The sequence below is a fragment of the Bos indicus x Bos taurus genome, chromosome 1 (genome assembly GCF_003369695.1).
Source record: "Bos indicus x Bos taurus breed Angus x Brahman F1 hybrid chromosome 1, Bos_hybrid_MaternalHap_v2.0, whole genome shotgun sequence".
NCBI classification, from domain to species: domain Eukaryota; kingdom Metazoa; phylum Chordata; class Mammalia; order Artiodactyla; family Bovidae; genus Bos; species Bos indicus x Bos taurus.
Window position 1 is genome coordinate 20,607,542 of NC_040076.1, and position 17,154 is coordinate 20,624,695.

At 36.1% G+C, this 17,154-nt stretch overlaps 1 long non-coding RNA gene across 3 annotated transcripts in view; it reads right to left on the minus strand.

The window, feature by feature from the left end:
• Positions 1-17,154, minus strand: part of LOC113895402 — a 675,663-nt gene that overhangs the window by 439,666 nt on the left and 218,843 nt on the right. For 2 of the 3 annotated variants that reach the window (XR_003511839.1, XR_003511834.1), the window contains exon 1: positions 6,097-7,619. The exons of the other annotated variant lie outside the window; for it this stretch is intronic. This is a non-coding gene — a long non-coding RNA (uncharacterized LOC113895402). Of the gene's footprint in view, positions 1-6,096; positions 7,620-17,154 lie in introns of those variants that run through there. 3 annotated transcript variants of the gene reach the window in all.

The following is a 17,154-nucleotide window of genomic DNA, read 5'->3' on the forward strand; positions in this document are numbered from 1 at the left end:
TATGGTGGGGAGAAAGGCAGATGGAATAAATAAATGATGCCAATAAGTCTATGAAAAAAAGACAAACAACCTAACCAAAAAAAAAAAAAAAAATTGGCAAAGGTATAACAAGCCATTAGCCAGAGAGAGCATTTGAATTGTCAATAAATAAAGATACATTCACATTAAAAAATGAGTAGCCTATTGTAGTCTCTTTCTAACTAAAGTGTCCATCCATTGCTCACCTATCTTTAGGAATTCATTGGAAATCTTTCTGAATTCATTGTCCATGCTTAGTTGCTTCAGCCGTGTCTGACTCTTTGCAACACTATGGCCTATAGCCTCTGTCCATGGGATTCTCCAGGCAGGAATACTGGAGTAGGTTGTCCTGCTCTCCTCCAGGGCATCTTCCCAACCCAGGGATAGAACTCACATCTCTTGTGTGTCCTGCATGGGTAAAGGTGTTCTTTACCACTAGCACCACCAGCAAAGCCCCTGAGTTCATAGGAATAAAAGCAAATCAAGCTGAAGAAGTTTAGTATACTATTTTACTCAACAGATTTCCAAAATTAAAACATTGGGCAACATTTAAGGCTGAAAAGAACGTGGGCCAAAGGGTACTCGAATAACTTCTGAAGGAAGCAGAAATTTGTACAGCACTGTTAGAGAATAATTTTACTATTTAGGAGAGTAATTTGGAGACTTACAAAACTGAGGCCACATACGTCTCACAACCCAGTGATTTCACTTTTGGATGTATACCCTAAAAATAAAAAGCTCCACATGCTCACAAGGGACATATACAAATGATGTTTTATGCAGTGTTGTTGAAATAGCAGACATTTGGAAGTGACTTCAGTGCCCCTTCAATGTACAGAGGAGAAGCTCTTCGTGTACTGCTCACATAGTCTTCATCTTGAAAACCTTTTCAGAAACTCATTCCCGCCCCACTCCTAACTAAACATACCCTTTACCAGTATTGTCAATTTGAATCCTAATCCATCAGAGCAGATATTTTGAAAAGATACTAATGTTACAAATTAGCTACAAAACTACAAAACAAGTCTCCTGAAGGCCTTTCAGTAGACCCTCCTTCCTTCTTTTTTCACTATTACTGAAACCCATTCTGGGGTGAAACTGTAATATACCTATAACTGTAACCTATATATGTAAAATATATATGTATATAATAATTTGTAAACTCTATACATTTATTTAACATGTATTATATGTAACTGTTAATAAAGTCAAAAGAAAAAGCCAAAAAATCAAAAGAACATTCCACAAACATTTTCTCATAGCACTATCTCACATTCTTCTACTGTGCTTAAAGATAACTTTACTTTGGATTTAGAATAACTACACCAAGAGATCATTTTGCAAAACGCTTTGTGTTTTACTGAAATTCTCTGAAATATATTTTTTATATATTTTTAGCAAAATATAATTGCTAAGGTATGTGGGGTTTCCTGACGGCTCCAGGCATCAAGAATCCACCTGCAATGAAGGAGACACAGGAAATTGGGGCTCGATCTCTGGGTCAGAAAGATCCCCTGGAAGAGGAAATGATAACCCCTTCTAGTATTCTTGCCTGGAAAATCCCATGGTCAGAGGAGTCTGGCAGGCTACAGTCCAAAGGGCTGCAAAGCGTAGGATACAACCAGGCAACTAAGCATGCAAGCCCTAGGGTACGTGGGTATTGTAACAGAACATTTACCTGTTAGACGTGCACTGGACATTCAGCTTTAAAATTTTAGCTATCAAAAATAATGTTTCATTTTCTCAGAATACAAGAAACAAGAATTACCATATCTATTCACTCCATGATTTGTTGGTAGAATCTGGCTTTATTTTGGTTGCTATTTTACTTCCTAGAATTTGGATATTTAATATAGCTAACCTCAAGGCTAGCTGCTTTCCATGCATTATCTAAATCAGCGCTTAGAACAGCATTATGAGACAAGCATAGCTATCAGTATCTTTGCTGGGAAAAAATGGAGACTTTTAAGAAATTAAAGACTTATCCTAAGGTAATAAATGAGTTAGAATTTGAACCCACGTTTTCTGATTCCAAAGCCCATTGGTTGGGAAACTTACAAAGATGTCAAGAATAGGGCTTGAATCTCTTGCCTTTGCTTCCCACATATAACTGCAATAAGTAAAATATTAAATGAGATCATGTAAAAGTGATAAGCAAAAAAAGCCAATCCTTCTGTGGGCCAGAGATAGCATAGCAATAGAAAGTGAGCTGCAGGGCAATGGTTGGTTTTTGGAATACGAGACAAGCATTTCTCTATCTGTAAGGTAACCAGGGTGCCACACTTGCACATAAGGGGTGAGAAACAGTGCTGTGTTTACTGATTAAAATCCGAGTGTAAGATAACAGGAAGGTGAAGAACCATCTCTCCCTGGAGCCGTGGATTACATAGACTGCTCAGTAGGGAGGCCCCAGGCAGCAGGTACAACATGGCAGTCAGCAGCTGGGACAACTGCTTTTTGACGTGGTGACTAGATAACGTACAGCCATTACCAGAGATTCTGAGCTGGGAATGGAGAGGGTGCAGGGCCCCAACTCTATGACCATAATAGTGAGGTGAGGCTAACAAAGACAGAGAAATTTAAAGAATTTTTAAAAATCCCTCTCACTCAATTGAGCCTGAAAACCAAAATTCCAAGACATGTAAAATTATATAAAAAGACTGTGAGGAAAATTTTTCACAAAATCAGTCAATGAAGTCATTCCAGATACATGAAAATAATAGATCAATTTCAGAATTTCAAAATAAGCATGTTAGAAGCCTTGAAGAGTGAAGTTAGAAATATCAGCAATACAATTTACAAGAAAGTTAGTAGAGATGAAACAATAAAAGTGGTATAAGAATTAATTAGAATTCCCAGGGGAGAAAATATAGTCAAAAAAATTCTGGAATGGATAGAGTCAAAACAAGAATTAGTAAATTGGAAGAAATCCACATACACAAAAAATCAGTAATTCACACACAAAAAGTCATAGCACAGAAAGATTATATTATGAAAGAGAACTTAAGATATGTATGATATATTGTGAAGCTTCAACACACATATACTAGGATGTTCTAGAAAAAGAGATTAGAGCTAATGGTAAAAGAAGCCATATTTGAAACGAAAATTTTTAAAATTTCCACAATTTAAGAAAGATGCTACTCCTAAGATCAAAGCGTCTAGAAAAATGAGCAATGACTATGCTTTCTACCTCATGAGGAGGGTAATAAAAACCATACGGTCACTCTCTACGAAAGTCTTTGAGGACTCATAATTTGTCAGAGATGATAGAATCTAATTCTGTAGATTCTGTCCTATATTTTGATAGCATAATTCATCTTAAAAAACAAATTGATGAATGTAATTGAAACAAGAACACAGCCAATATGGTATTCATCCTCCATAGAGAAGGCATAAATTCACTGCAACAGATGTCTACTGCTGCCAGCATATAGAACAAACCCTGATATTTAGTGACCATGAGATTTAAGGAAGTAAGTCAAAGAGTGTCATAACCCTAGCATATGTCCAGGCCACTCGGTCACTCTGTCCAGTGAGCTCACAAGTGCAAACACACCCACACACATACACATACACTCTGTGTGTGTGTGTGATATAGTAATCCAATCACATTTAATCTAATGTGATACAGTAATATAAGGAAAAGACAGTTAATCACAAATATGTTTTATGTGGGAATCAGAGAGATAACTGCATATTAATTTGTGAACATATTTCCATTGTTTCCTATTAATCTAATACAAAATTTAAACATCTGTGGAGAAATGGCCTTATGTAAGAAAATATATACCTTCTTAAAATTATGGCTTAAAAATAATGTTATCGAATATTGTAAAAGGTTTTAAAATATGCCTTCACCTCAGTAACCAATCAATAAGTAAATACGAATGGAAAAGACTGAAGATAGTAGCTTAAGATTAAATGTTAGTAAAACTTGGCAGTACATCTTCCTATCCTTTGTTTATCACAATTCATGTACTTCCATTAGAGGGAACCCTATTCTTTGTAGCCCCTCCCCAAAGCAGGCTAACTTCCTGAGTTTCGGTTAGAGATTCTAACCGAGGAGAATAATAAAGTTCTCTTTAATTTTTGGTCTCAGAATGGTTGAAAGGGAATAGGTAAGCTGTAAACTTTTTTTTTTTCCACAATCTTCATATCAAAGGGAGAAATTTTCTAGGGCTTCAGTCGTATCTTAACTTTACTTACTGAGACATATTAAAAGAAAAACTCAAACAATTTACATCTCCTATTTTGACCATTTATATAAAGATCATAACAAATGGCATTATTTAATAATCATACTTTGGGAGATTCTGATGAGAACGTAATTTTAAAAACCTCAAAACGCTCAGGCAAATGAACACTTCAACATTTTCTCTTAAAAAACAAAGGTTTTCAATTCTTTGCAACACTAATAAACAGTGAAAAACTGTGTATTAGGCAAAAAAAAAAAAACCAGAATGAATGTAACAGGTGACGGACATAATGAACTTATTCTCTTAGAAAGGGATTTGTCAGTCACGTTTTGCAATTGTTGAAAGAAGCTTGTATCAAATCATAAGAATAGCTCAAAAATAATTATCCTTATAGTTATTGTATAAAAGTCAAGACTATGACTTAGTTCTGCAACAGATGAAAGGTTTCCAGAAACCTTTAGGAAAAGAAGAGCAAAGTAATGCTTCAAAATTGCCCTCTAAGTAAAAACATATTTGTTCTTTCTTAAAAGCTTTCCTCCCTTTAGTATAAAGTTTTATAGCTTCACAATTACTCTAATATATATTTTTTCTTTTTTTAATTTAGCAAACAGAAACCATAATTCTCAAAACATAGGGAGTTTAGGAAATTTTATTTTTAAAATAATTTTTCAAAATTTGTATTGCACAGGTCCTCTTTAAAAAGTATAAATGAACATGAAGCACAATTACAATATAGAACTCTGTATTCTATCAAATCAACAATACAGAAGACACATTTTCCCCCTCATTCATTTGGTAACATCTAATGCAGTCACCTTGCTAATAAAATTGCTTTTTGAACAATGTCAACAATAGCAATAATATTTTGGCACTTATAAAAATTATAATACTGACTTTGCAGTTTTGGCAGAAGAATCTCTTCTATAACATTCTAGAAGTACTCCCTGTAGACTCTGATTTTTTTTGTTGTTGTTGTTTAACAAAAGCACATTTAAAACAGGATTTTAAATGTGGCCAAACTATGAATTAAGCACAATTTACAGTGAGGTATTTTTTTTCTCCCCAGAACAAGCAAGCTTACTAACTTCCAGTATATTTGCACTGAGATTAAAAATTCCTCAGCATTGTTTCACAATAATTAAAAAAAACACACACACACACAAAAAAAAAACTGTGCAAAGTTTCTGCCATGAAATGTGAGCAAACCAGGCAAAAAGAAACAAAAGAAGTTTGCACGCTGCTTCTCAAAAGAAGCTTACACAATCTTTTTCCAGGAATAACATGCATAAACTATAAGGAGGCAACTGTTGGAATCATAACACACTTACTTTTTAATATGTAAAGATGCACTTTCCCCCCCTATTTTAGATTAAAAATCAGAGGACACCCCATTGAGTCTCACTGGCAGTCAGATAACACACAGGCCCTGACCCTTTAACTCGCTGGAATTCTCAACACAAAGCTCTCTTCATACAGACTGTGCTATATATTCCTGAGATAAGGTGGCAAAACGTGAAGCTGGGGAGAAGTGACACAAAGTTGGACTAAATGAAATGTTTACATATATTCCGTCACTCCACGGTTCCTTCATTACCTATTCCACACATGCTTTGCCTAAAACAATATTGATTCAGGTTGAAGAGAAGCATGATTTAAACAAAAGGACAATTTTAAGCAACAGGACATGCAAGACAATACAAATAGTGTATTTCTCTGTGAGCACTGCCAAGTTTAATGTGAGATCAAGCAGAAACAAAACCAGATCGCCTACGAACTTTCAAGAAATGCTCCTGCTAGATTTTGCCCTCAAAGGACAAACGATTTCTTGTTTTACAGCATAGAAAGTATATTTGAAATAGGATCTTAAATCTGCACTCACCATGAGAAAGCAACGGTTGCGCAGCGTTAAAGTGTGCTATTTTCTGCCCCTGTTCCATTTCAGTTTGCCTATGGTTGTCCAACACCCAATAGCCCAGAGCTGCCACCCAGAGGCCCCTTCCACGAGCTGGCTTATTTGCCTGTCAATCTGAGTCTCGGCTTCTGTATTATGCGGCTGTGCACTTTGCTGAAGTTCTAATATAATTTCCATACGCTTCCCACCGCCTGAAGTAGGTAATTTGTTCTTTCAGTTCAATAAATACTCAAATCACTTTTCGGGTAACTCTCTGAGCTCAGGCTTTAAGTTGTTCACCTTCAAGGGAGAGAGTTCTTGGTAAGAAGTGGGTGGAGAGAAGTTAAGCTCACTACAGGGAACTCAGAATGTAATCAGAACGCAGAGAAACTTCCTCTCTTTTTTTCCTTCCTTGCCAGTCTGAGCTGCTAGTGCCTCTTTCACAGAACTTAGGAATGTAAAGGGAGGACGCAAAGAGGCCCCTCCAGACAAGCCTTTCTCAATCAATTAGCTTGCAGCCATTACTTGTGACCTTAGGTCACACAGCATAAGTGTGTGGGGTGTGCCTTCGGGGGTCCCAAGTCTATTTATTACAGCTAAGATAACCAAAACCAAGCAGACACTACTATCTAGAAATATTTTTAAGAAAAAATATGCTAAAGAAATGAAATAGACTAAAGGTAAATAAATATTCCAAGTTTCTTTTTGCAGGAACAGCTCTTAATTCAGTCAAAGATTTTTATTTATTTATTTTTTCTATTAAGAAGTCCAAGACAATGTATTTTTTCCATGTTGGGTCAAATTTTAGAACAAAACAATGAAGTATTTCTTTTATATTAAATTTCAAGCTGGGAATATAGAAGTGACAAAATAATGCATTGTATAGTCACAGATATCACTTAATAACCTTGGTTCTTAGGTTTTGTTTTAGCTTCATTCTCTTTAAAGATACTGACTTATTATATCTAATCGCAAAGTTAAACTACTATAAACAAAGTTCTCTAAGCATAGGAAAATTGAAATCATACCACTTTGGGAGATAGGAATAGTTACTTTAAACTCTTTCAAGATTACATATTATCTTAACGTCACTATTTCTCTTATTCATAACTACTTTAATTAAATCTTGTTCTCTAGCTAAGACAAATGCTTCCTCTTTTTAAAATACACATAAAAATAAGAGTTCAAAATAACAGAAAACAAGTGAAACACTAAAGAGAAAAGCAATCTTTTAAAACTGCAGGTTTGTTTGAACTTCATACATTGTTTGCATATTCTTCAAAGAAAAACACTTTAAAAATAATAGCCACCATCATCAATAAAATAATGACACAAAAATATAATGGAATTTTATTTCAAATCACATTTATGCTTTTGGATAATATAATCCAATTAAAGAGTTGTATAGCATTTTATAGCAATTATACAGACAATGACCACCCCCCAATGCATGCATGCCTGCTCAGTGGCCTCAGTCATGTTGGACTCTTTGAGATCCTAGGACTAGCGAGCCAGGCTACTCTGTCCATGGGATTCTCCAGGCAAGAATACTGGAGTGGGTTGTCATGCCCTCCGCCAGGGGATCTTCCCAACCCAGGGATCGAACCTGCATTTCCTGTGGCTCCTGCATTGCAGGTGGATTCTTTTACTGCTGAGCCACACAGGAAGCCTAAGCACCTCCCTGCTGCTGCTAAGTCACTTCAGTCATGTCTGACTCCCCTAGCCATCATTAAAAAGATGAATCTGCCACATCCACATTTCTTGCATCCTATTTACTTGGGGAAGCCACAAAACATCATCTGGTGCAACTTTCTATAGGAATGGTAATATCACATCTGGATGCTGAGCTTGGTATTTCAATCCCATAATCTTTAGTTGACCAATGGCATTATCTTCAAACTGGACATTATCTTACTAAGATAAGACAAATCAAAAATCCAAGAACGAATAAAGCAGGTGAGAGAAATAGGATCAGACAATATTATCTAGTGGATAGGATCAATTTTGAAAACTGTGGCAATAAAGAATTTAGTAATTAAAGTGTTAAAATTAGTTATGAATGGAGGTTAGGGCAAAAATGAGTTTCCATTTTTTTTCCCCAATATTCAATAGGAGTAACTGATAGATTTAATTTAACATTGCCTCTAAGTTAAAAAAAAATCAGTTATAACCAGTATCAAATCACTATGTTATATCCCTAAAACTAAGTGAATGTTATGTGTCAACTATATCTCAAAAAAAGAAAAATCAAACTTCCCTTTAAAACTTTTCCCCTGTAGTAACAATAAAAAATAAAACTAAATTTAAAAGTTAGATAATAATAGAAATAACAATGACAGTAATAATAATGTCTTGGCACATTTTAATGATTCAGTTGTAACATTTTTATATATTGAAAGCAAGTATTATTCCAAAGTTTGAGTATATGTAGGCAATAGAGATGCGGAAAATCAAGAATTCTAACTACTAAAAAAAGAATTATTAATTATTGCCTAAAAGGTGCCTCAGTTCAGTTCAGTCACTCAGTCGTGTCCGACTCTTTGCTGCAGCACACCAGGCCTCCCTGTCTATCACCAACTCCCGGAGTTCACTCAAACTCACGTCCATCGAGTCAGTGATGCCATCCAGCTATCTCATCCTCTGTCGTCCCCTTCTCCTCCTGCCCCCAATCCCTCTTAGCATCAGAGTCTTTTCCAATGAGTCAACTCTTTGCATGAGGTGGCCAAAGTGTTGGAGTTTCAGCTTTAGCATCATTCCTTCCAAAGAATACCCAGGACTGATCTCTTTTAGCATGGACTGGTTGGATCTCCTTGCAGTCCAAGGCACTCTCAAGAGTCTTTTCCAACACCACAGTTGAAAAGCATCAATTCTTCAGCGCTCAGCTTTCTTCATAGTCCAACTCTCACATCCATACATGACCACTGGAAAAACCATAGCCTTGACTAGATGGACCTTTGTTGGCAAAGTAATGTCTCTGCTTTTGAATGTGCCATCTAGGTTGGTCATAACTTTCCTTCCAAGGAGTAATTGTCTTTTAATTTCATGGCTGCAATCACCATCCACAGTGATTTTGGAGCCCCAAAAAGTAAAGTCTGACACTGTTTCCACTGTTCTCGTATCTATTTCCCATGAAGTGATGTGACCAGATGCCATGATCTTTGTTTTCTGAATGTTGAGCTTTAAGCCAACTTTTTAACTCTCCACTTTCACTTTCATCAAGACGCTCTTTAGTTCCTCTTCACTTTCTGCAATAAGGGTGGTGTCATCTGCATATCTGAGGTTATTGATATTTCTCCCAGCAATCTTGATTCCAGCTTGTGCTTCTTCCAGCCCAGCATTTCTCATGATGTACTCTGCATAGAAGTTAAATAAGCAGGGTGACAATATGCAGCCTTGATGTACTCCTTTTCCTATTTGGAACCAGTCTGTTGTTCCATGTCCAGTTCTAACTGTTGCTTCCTGACCTGCATATAGGTTTCTCAAGAGGCTGTGCCTAGTCTTCAGAAATTCCATGATTCAACACCACCCTGTAATTCTATATTCCATTTTCATCCGTTATGAAGAACAAGTTTTATTTTCTTGTTCTCTTATTAAAAACTGACAGCTATCTCCTAATAGTCAACAAGGTCCCCAGTCTTAAACATTAGAAGTTTACAGTCACCACCTCAAGGATCTGACTTCTTCTGCAGCAGTTTCAGCATGCTAAAAACAAAAGATTTTATGATAAGTGCAGAAGGGTCGCTGATAACCTACATAAAACAAAATATACACCACCATTTAAAAGAACGTTAGTGAATTCGTAGGCTGGGATATTTTCTTATGGCCAGTTGGCTAAAACATACATAGACATATTTTAATTACACACAGATTATGAAAATAATCCACTTTGTGAAATGGGGTCTCTTTCATCAAAAAGATTACTACTAGGATAACATTGGAAATAGTTTGTCAATTTGTTCCCCCCTCAGTTCCATCTAAGTTTTATAGAGAAAAAGTCTACTACTCTATATGCCATGATAATTTAAACAAAAATTTCAGATAATTTTTGCTAAATTCAACTAATTTGAAAAGAGATTTAATAGTTTAGGTAGCTTTACCACCAGATATTTGTATTTACAGATATGAAGTTAGAATACATAATAAAAATAAAAATAATTTTAAATTATCTTTCAGTTAATTAAAAAGACATTCAAAATGATAGAGTATGATATTTCTATATGAAGTTATAAGCAAAATTTCTAAGCATTGTATAATAATGACAAAATATTAGTGACATTATATGGTGTTGAAATTTCCCATAAGGATTTTATTCTATATCTACACATTTTTCCCTGCAATGCTTTGGAAGGTAGTCACTTTTGGATAGAGGTACAGATGAACTAAAATGAAAGGCTTAAAAAACTTTACTATCAAACTGCCAGTTTTCTATAACTCCTGCCATCATAAGTTGATTTCAACCAATTTTCTACTAAAACAGCTACACAGAAAAACACATCTTACAACAATCCTAAAAACTAAGTTTAAAGAGACAAGCTCTTTACCATTCTTCTAAAGCTAATGCTATTGGACTAAGAAAAAACATTGGAAAAAACAAAGAAAAAACATTGAATGGTCTATACACATAGACAGACTAGTCCTATTCATTTGAAAGTCAAGAAAGTATTTAAACATTTCTTGATTAATTGTATTCTGATTAATGGATCCTCTCCCCCTGCCCTCCTTGTGGCTCAGAGAGTAAAGCATCTGCCTACAAGTGGGAGACCTGGGTTCTATCCCTGGGTCGGGAAGATCTCTTGGAAAAGGAAGTGGCAACCCACTCCAGTACTCTTGCCTGGAAAATCCTATGGATGGAGGAGCCTGGTAGGCTATATAGTCCATGGGGTCACAAAGAGTCAGACATAACTGAGCCACTCTACTTCCCCCTGCCAAAACCTGGATTATCATGATTTTATTGGGTATCAATAGAAAGTGCTGCTTCTTGGGACAAATAAAGGTATATCTTCACAGTACCATCTTTTCCTATTGTGACATTAGTATTTGAAAATTGGAAGGGAGAGAGAGAAGATTACCATGTGACATCTTATACCCTAAAATTTGGTTAAAGCAATGTAGATGGTAGCAGAAGTAGGAAGATAGTGGAGAAAGGCACATGTTAGGAATTGCAGCTTTTCCTGCTTCTGAAACAACAAGGTTTGATATACAAGAGACAGCCTCTACTTTTTAGAGAGTGAAATTGCACTCCATGTATGCTTCTTGGAGATCTGCACACCAAGCTGTCAACCAGCAGGGTGACAAGAAGGGGATTTCACCAGCAAGAAATGGATGGTAAGAAAACAACAGGTGTCATCTGGGTGTACACATGAAATTGGATAAGCTAATTTAGTGTTAAACAAATGAAAAACAAATATAAAGTGTATACAAATATGATGGAGAAAATGGGGAAAATATGATGGAGAAAATATATTAAAATAAAATATATAAATATATATTTAAAATATGATGGAGAAAATGGGAAAAGAGCATTAGCAAAAGAAGAGCAACAACTGAATAAATCCTATATTAAAAAAGGAATTTTAAGCAGAATTCTTGAAGACATGATCCCGATCCCGTTAATGTAAGAAGGAAGTGGCCTAAAATAAAGAAAATACAATGGAAATGCACATTTTTAAAAGGAAAAGAGAATAGTGGATATTAAGGAAAAAAACAAAGTGAAAATAAGAAATGACACTCCAGGGACTTCCCAGATGGCCCAGTGTTTAAGACTCCATGCTCCCAAGACAGGAAGCTGGGATTTGATCCCTGGGCAGGGAACTACCTCACACGTGTCGAAACTAAGAGTTCATATGCTGCAACTAAAGAGGCTGCTCGCCACAACAAAGAACAGCACAGCCAAAGAAATAAATATGGGACATTTATAAATATAATATTTTTGTACTGAATTATGTTTTTAAGAAGAGTTTAATGTATATTTTATAGTAGAACTACTTCAAAAATATGTATACATCACTAAAGGGAAAGCCAAAATAAAAGCGAGCACTGTATTATCAAGAAAAGAAAAAAAATAAAGACTCTCCAAAAAAGTCATTGAAGTGATAAGGATGACAAATTTTTAAAAAATAGGAAGACAAGTTTGAAATCTATAGCAACAGTGTAGGTGAGCTCACTGGAAGAACTCCTAAAATAATCGATTCTACTCATTTTATCTAAGATGTCATAAAACATAAGGAAAAATTGAGAGAATGCGATGAAAAATGGAAAATGACTATAAAAATATGAAAAATTTCAACATAATGCATACAGACTCTGGCACATTCTTTGAAAGAAACAACCACCTTGATGAAAAATATAAAAGGAACAGATAATTCAAAGAAGAGATAAAATAAATAAAAACTAAAGTAACATTGAAATATAGTACAAGATTTCCTATTGTTTGACAATTTTAAAAGTAATATTCTAAGTGGGTTATTCTATGCTTATGAGTGTATAAATTGGAACAAGCTTTGTAGAAAGCAACTAGCTTCCATGCACCAAGATTCCTGCATTTTTTCTTTTTATTTGTTTATTTATTAAACAGATATTTCTCTATCACTTACTATGTGCCAGGCATTGTTTGAGGCAATGGGGATAAAGTATTTAACAAAATAGAATCTGTTCTCATTTAACTCAGACTCTAGGAGGTAAAGGGAGACAAGAAACAAGTGAACATACCATGTTGGGTACTGCTGACACTAAGATGAAAAGTAACGCGGACCAGAGGGATAATGAATGAATTTGGAGATGGTGGGCATTATATTTTATATAGCTGCTCAGGGAAATATGTCTCTGGTATGATAATGTTAGAGCAGTAACTGAAGCACAATGTAGAGGTCTATCATGATAACATATAGGAGACAACACTTCCAGAGAGGAATCTGCCAGTGAACAGGCTCTGAGCTGGGGAAGGAGTCTCAGAAACATTGAATTAAGAAAGTGTTAAGTCAATGATTCTATCGTGAAGAAGGCAGACTCTTTTGTTAAGAAACTCCTCAGTGAGATAGACCAATATTTTTATATAAAGTTGTTTATATTGTCTACAAAACTGAGAATGAGTATAACAATTTGTGTTATACAGCCATTTAAAATCATTATTTTAGGACTTATTATTATTGTCAAGTCACAAAATATGAACCTTAGGTAAAAAAGAGCAGAAATAGAAAAAAAAAAAAAAAAACAAGCTCCAGGTAATATATGATTCTAATTTTGTAAGATGACTGTCCTTAAATATAGAAAAAGGATAAGGTATTAAAATGTTGACATCTACGGTCATTTCTGTAGGGCAGAGTCATGGATTTCTTCATTTTTTACTTTTCTTTCTCTAAATTACTTTAACTGTATTTTCTTTATAACAGAAAAATATTTATTAAATAAAAGGAGAGGCAGGTTTTACTAACTTAGGTATACTCTTAATTCCAGCATTCTCTTTATCACAACCCTTAAAGTTTTCAACTTATTTTATTATTTACACTCTGAAATACAATCAATTAGTATTTTTTGAAAATTAAATGAAAGTTACTCTTACCCTTTCATCTCACTGCTTCTATTCTGTTATTTATCTCTATAGGAAAAAAATTCAAAGTATTTTAAATGGAGATCAGTGGAGAAATAACTCCAGAAAGAATGAAGAGATGGAGCCATAGCAAAAACAACACCAAGTTATGGATGTGACTGGTGATAGAAGCAAGGTCTCATTCTGTAAAGAGCAATATTGCATAGGAACCTGGAATATTAGGTCCATGAATCAAGGCAAATTGGAAGTGGTCAAACAGGAGATGGCAAGAGTGAACGTCAAAATTTTAGGAATCAGTGAACTAAAATGGACTGGAATGGGTGAATTTAACTCAGATGACCATTATATCTACTATTGTACCAAAATCAGATAAATTCTTTGTAGCCAAAATGGAGAAGCTTTATACAGTCACCAAAAACAAGACTGGGAGCTGACTGTGGCTCAGATCATGAACTCCTTATTGCCAAATTCAGACTTAAATTGAAGAAAGTAGGGAAAATCACTAGACCATTCAGGTATGACCAAAATCAAATCCTTCACAATTATACAGCGGAAGTGAGAAATAGATTTAAGGGATGAGATCTGATAGACAGAGTGCCTAATAAACAATGGACAGAAGTCTGTCACATTATACAGGAGATAGTTATCAAGACCATCCCCAAGGAGAGATAAGAAAGCCTTCCTTAGGGATCAGTGCAAAGAAATAGAGGACAACAGAATGGGAAAGACTAGAGATCTCTTCAAGAAAATTAGAGATACCAAGGGAACATTTCATGCAAAGATGGGCTCAATAAAGGACAGAAAAGGTATGGACCTAACAGAAGCAGAAGATATTAAGAAGAGGTAAAAAAAAGATCTTCATGACCCAGATGATCACGATGGTGTGATCACTCACCTAGAGCTAGACATCCTGGAATATGAAGTCAAGTGGGCCTTAGGAAGCATCACTACAAACAAAGCTAGTGGAGGTGATGGAATTCCAGTTGAGCTATTTCGAATCCTAAAAGATGATGCTGTAAAAGTGCTGCACCCAATATGTCAGCAAATTTGGAAAACTCAGCAGTGGCCACAGGACTGGAAAAGGTCAGTTTTCATTCCAATCCCAAAGAAAGGTAATGCCAAAGAATGCTCAAATTACTGCACAATTGCACTCATCTCACATGCTAGTAAAGTAATGCTCAAAATTCTCCAAGCCAGGCTTCAGCAATATGTGAACCATGAACTTCCTGATGTTCAAGCTGGTTTTAGAAAAGGCAGAGGAACCAGGGATCAATTTGCCAAAATCTGCTGGATAATCAGAAAAGCAAAAGAGTTCAAGAAAAACATCTATTTCTGCTTTATTGACTATGCCAAAGTCTTTGACTGTGTGGATCACAATAAACTGTAGAAAATTCTGAAAGAGATGGGAGGACCAGACCATCTGATCAGTCTCTTGAGAAACCTGTATGCAGGTCAGGAAGCAACAGTTAGAACCGGACATGGAACAGACTGGTTCCAAATAGGAAAAGGAGTATATCAAGGCTGTATAATGTCACCCTGCTTATTTAACTTAAATGCAGAGTACATCATGAGAAACGCTGTGCTGGAAGAAGCACAAGCTGGAATCAAGACTGCCGGGAGAAATATCAATGACCTGAGATATGCAGACGATGCCACTCTTATGGAAGAAAGAGAAGAGGAACTAAAAGCCTGTTGATGAAAGTGAAAGTGGAGAATGAAAAAGTTGGCTTAAAGCTCAATATTCATAAAACTAAGATCATGACATCCGGTCCCATCACTTCATGGGAAATAGATGGGGAAATAGCAGAAACAGTGGCAGATTTTATTTTAGGGGGCTTCAAAATCACTGCAGATGGTGACTGCAGCCATGAAATTAAAAGATGCTTACTCCTTGGAAGAAAGGGTATGACCAACCCAGATAGCATATTGAAAAAGCAGAGACATTGCTTTGTCAACAAAGTCCATCTAGTTAAGGCTATGGTTTTTCCAGTGGTCATGTATGGATGTGAGAGTTGGACTATAATGAAAGCTGAGCAATGAAGAATTGATGCTTTTGAACTGTGGTGTTGGAGAAGACGCTTGAGAGTCCCTTGGACTTCAAGGAGACCCAACCAGTCTATTCTAAAGGAAACCAGTGCTGAATATTCATTGGAAGGACTGATGTTGAAGCTGAAACTCCAATATTTTGGCCACCTGATGCACAGAGCTGACTCATTTGAAAAACCCTGATGGTGGGAGAGATTGAAGGCAGGAGGAGAAAGGGAGAACAGAGGATGAGATTATTGGGTGGCATCACTGACTCAATTGACATGAGTTTGGGTAAATTCCAGGAGTTGGTGATAGGGAGGCCTGGCATGCTGCAGTCCATGGGGTCACAAAGAGTCGGACAAGACTGAGCAACTGAACTGAACTGAACTGATATGCAAAATCATGTTCATGTATGGATATACTCTTGCTTTCTCCTTTGAGAGTATATCACAAAAGTCATCTTCTTCATTCAGTGACAATTGTCTTCTCATAGCACCTACTACTTTGACAATTAATTAGATATTCTTCCCAGACAATTAACCTATCTCATGTCTAAGACCCCGGAGAAGGCAATGGCATGCCACTCCAGTACTCTTGCCTGGAAAATCCCATGGACGGAAGAGCCTGATAGGCTGCAGTCCATGGGGTGGCTAAGAGTCAGACATGACTGAGCGACTTCACTTTCACTTTTTACTTTCATGCATTGGAGAAGGAAATGGCAACCCACTCCAGGTTCTTGCCTGGAGAATCCCAGGGACAGGGAAGCCTGGTGGGCTGCCGTCTATGGAGTCACACAGAGTCAGACACGACTGAAGTGACTTAGCATCATGTCTAAGACCCACCCTCTATCTATGGGTCCCAAAGGATTGGGGGAGCAGCGGGAAAGCTAGAAGAAATGTTGCTGTAGTTTAGGGTGTGTGAAGCAAGTTGGTGAGCAAGTAGGGACATGAGTGGTGTTGTTTAAAAAGAAAATTACAAGAAGAAAGAAGGAAGGAAATAAGAACGGGAGATAGGAAAGGACAGAGAAAGGAAGGGTGGAAAGAAGGAAGAAGAAAAGAAAGATAGAAAGAAAGAAAACAGGAATCTACACAAATGGGTCATTAATGAAGAGAGAAAGAACAAGGCATTGGAATACAAAAGCAAAATCTCAGGCTCAAGAATGAGTACAGGTTGGCCCAAAGTAGCCAGTTCCATAACTTTTGTTGTTTCAAGAAAGATGTAAAAAATAAGTCTAGGTCCTATCATTCAAAGGTCTCTTTAAAACAAACAAACAAAACAAAACAACAACAAAAATAAATAAAGCAAGTAAAGGAGGTAAAATATGGAGATTAGAAATAGGAAAAAAGGAGAGAATGCAACATGCAGAGAGACAGAGAGAGAGAGATGAACTGTATAATCTGAAAAAATAACTGACTAGAATGGGAAGAGAAACATGGCTCCGGAAGAAGTGATATGAAATGTGTATGTGTAAG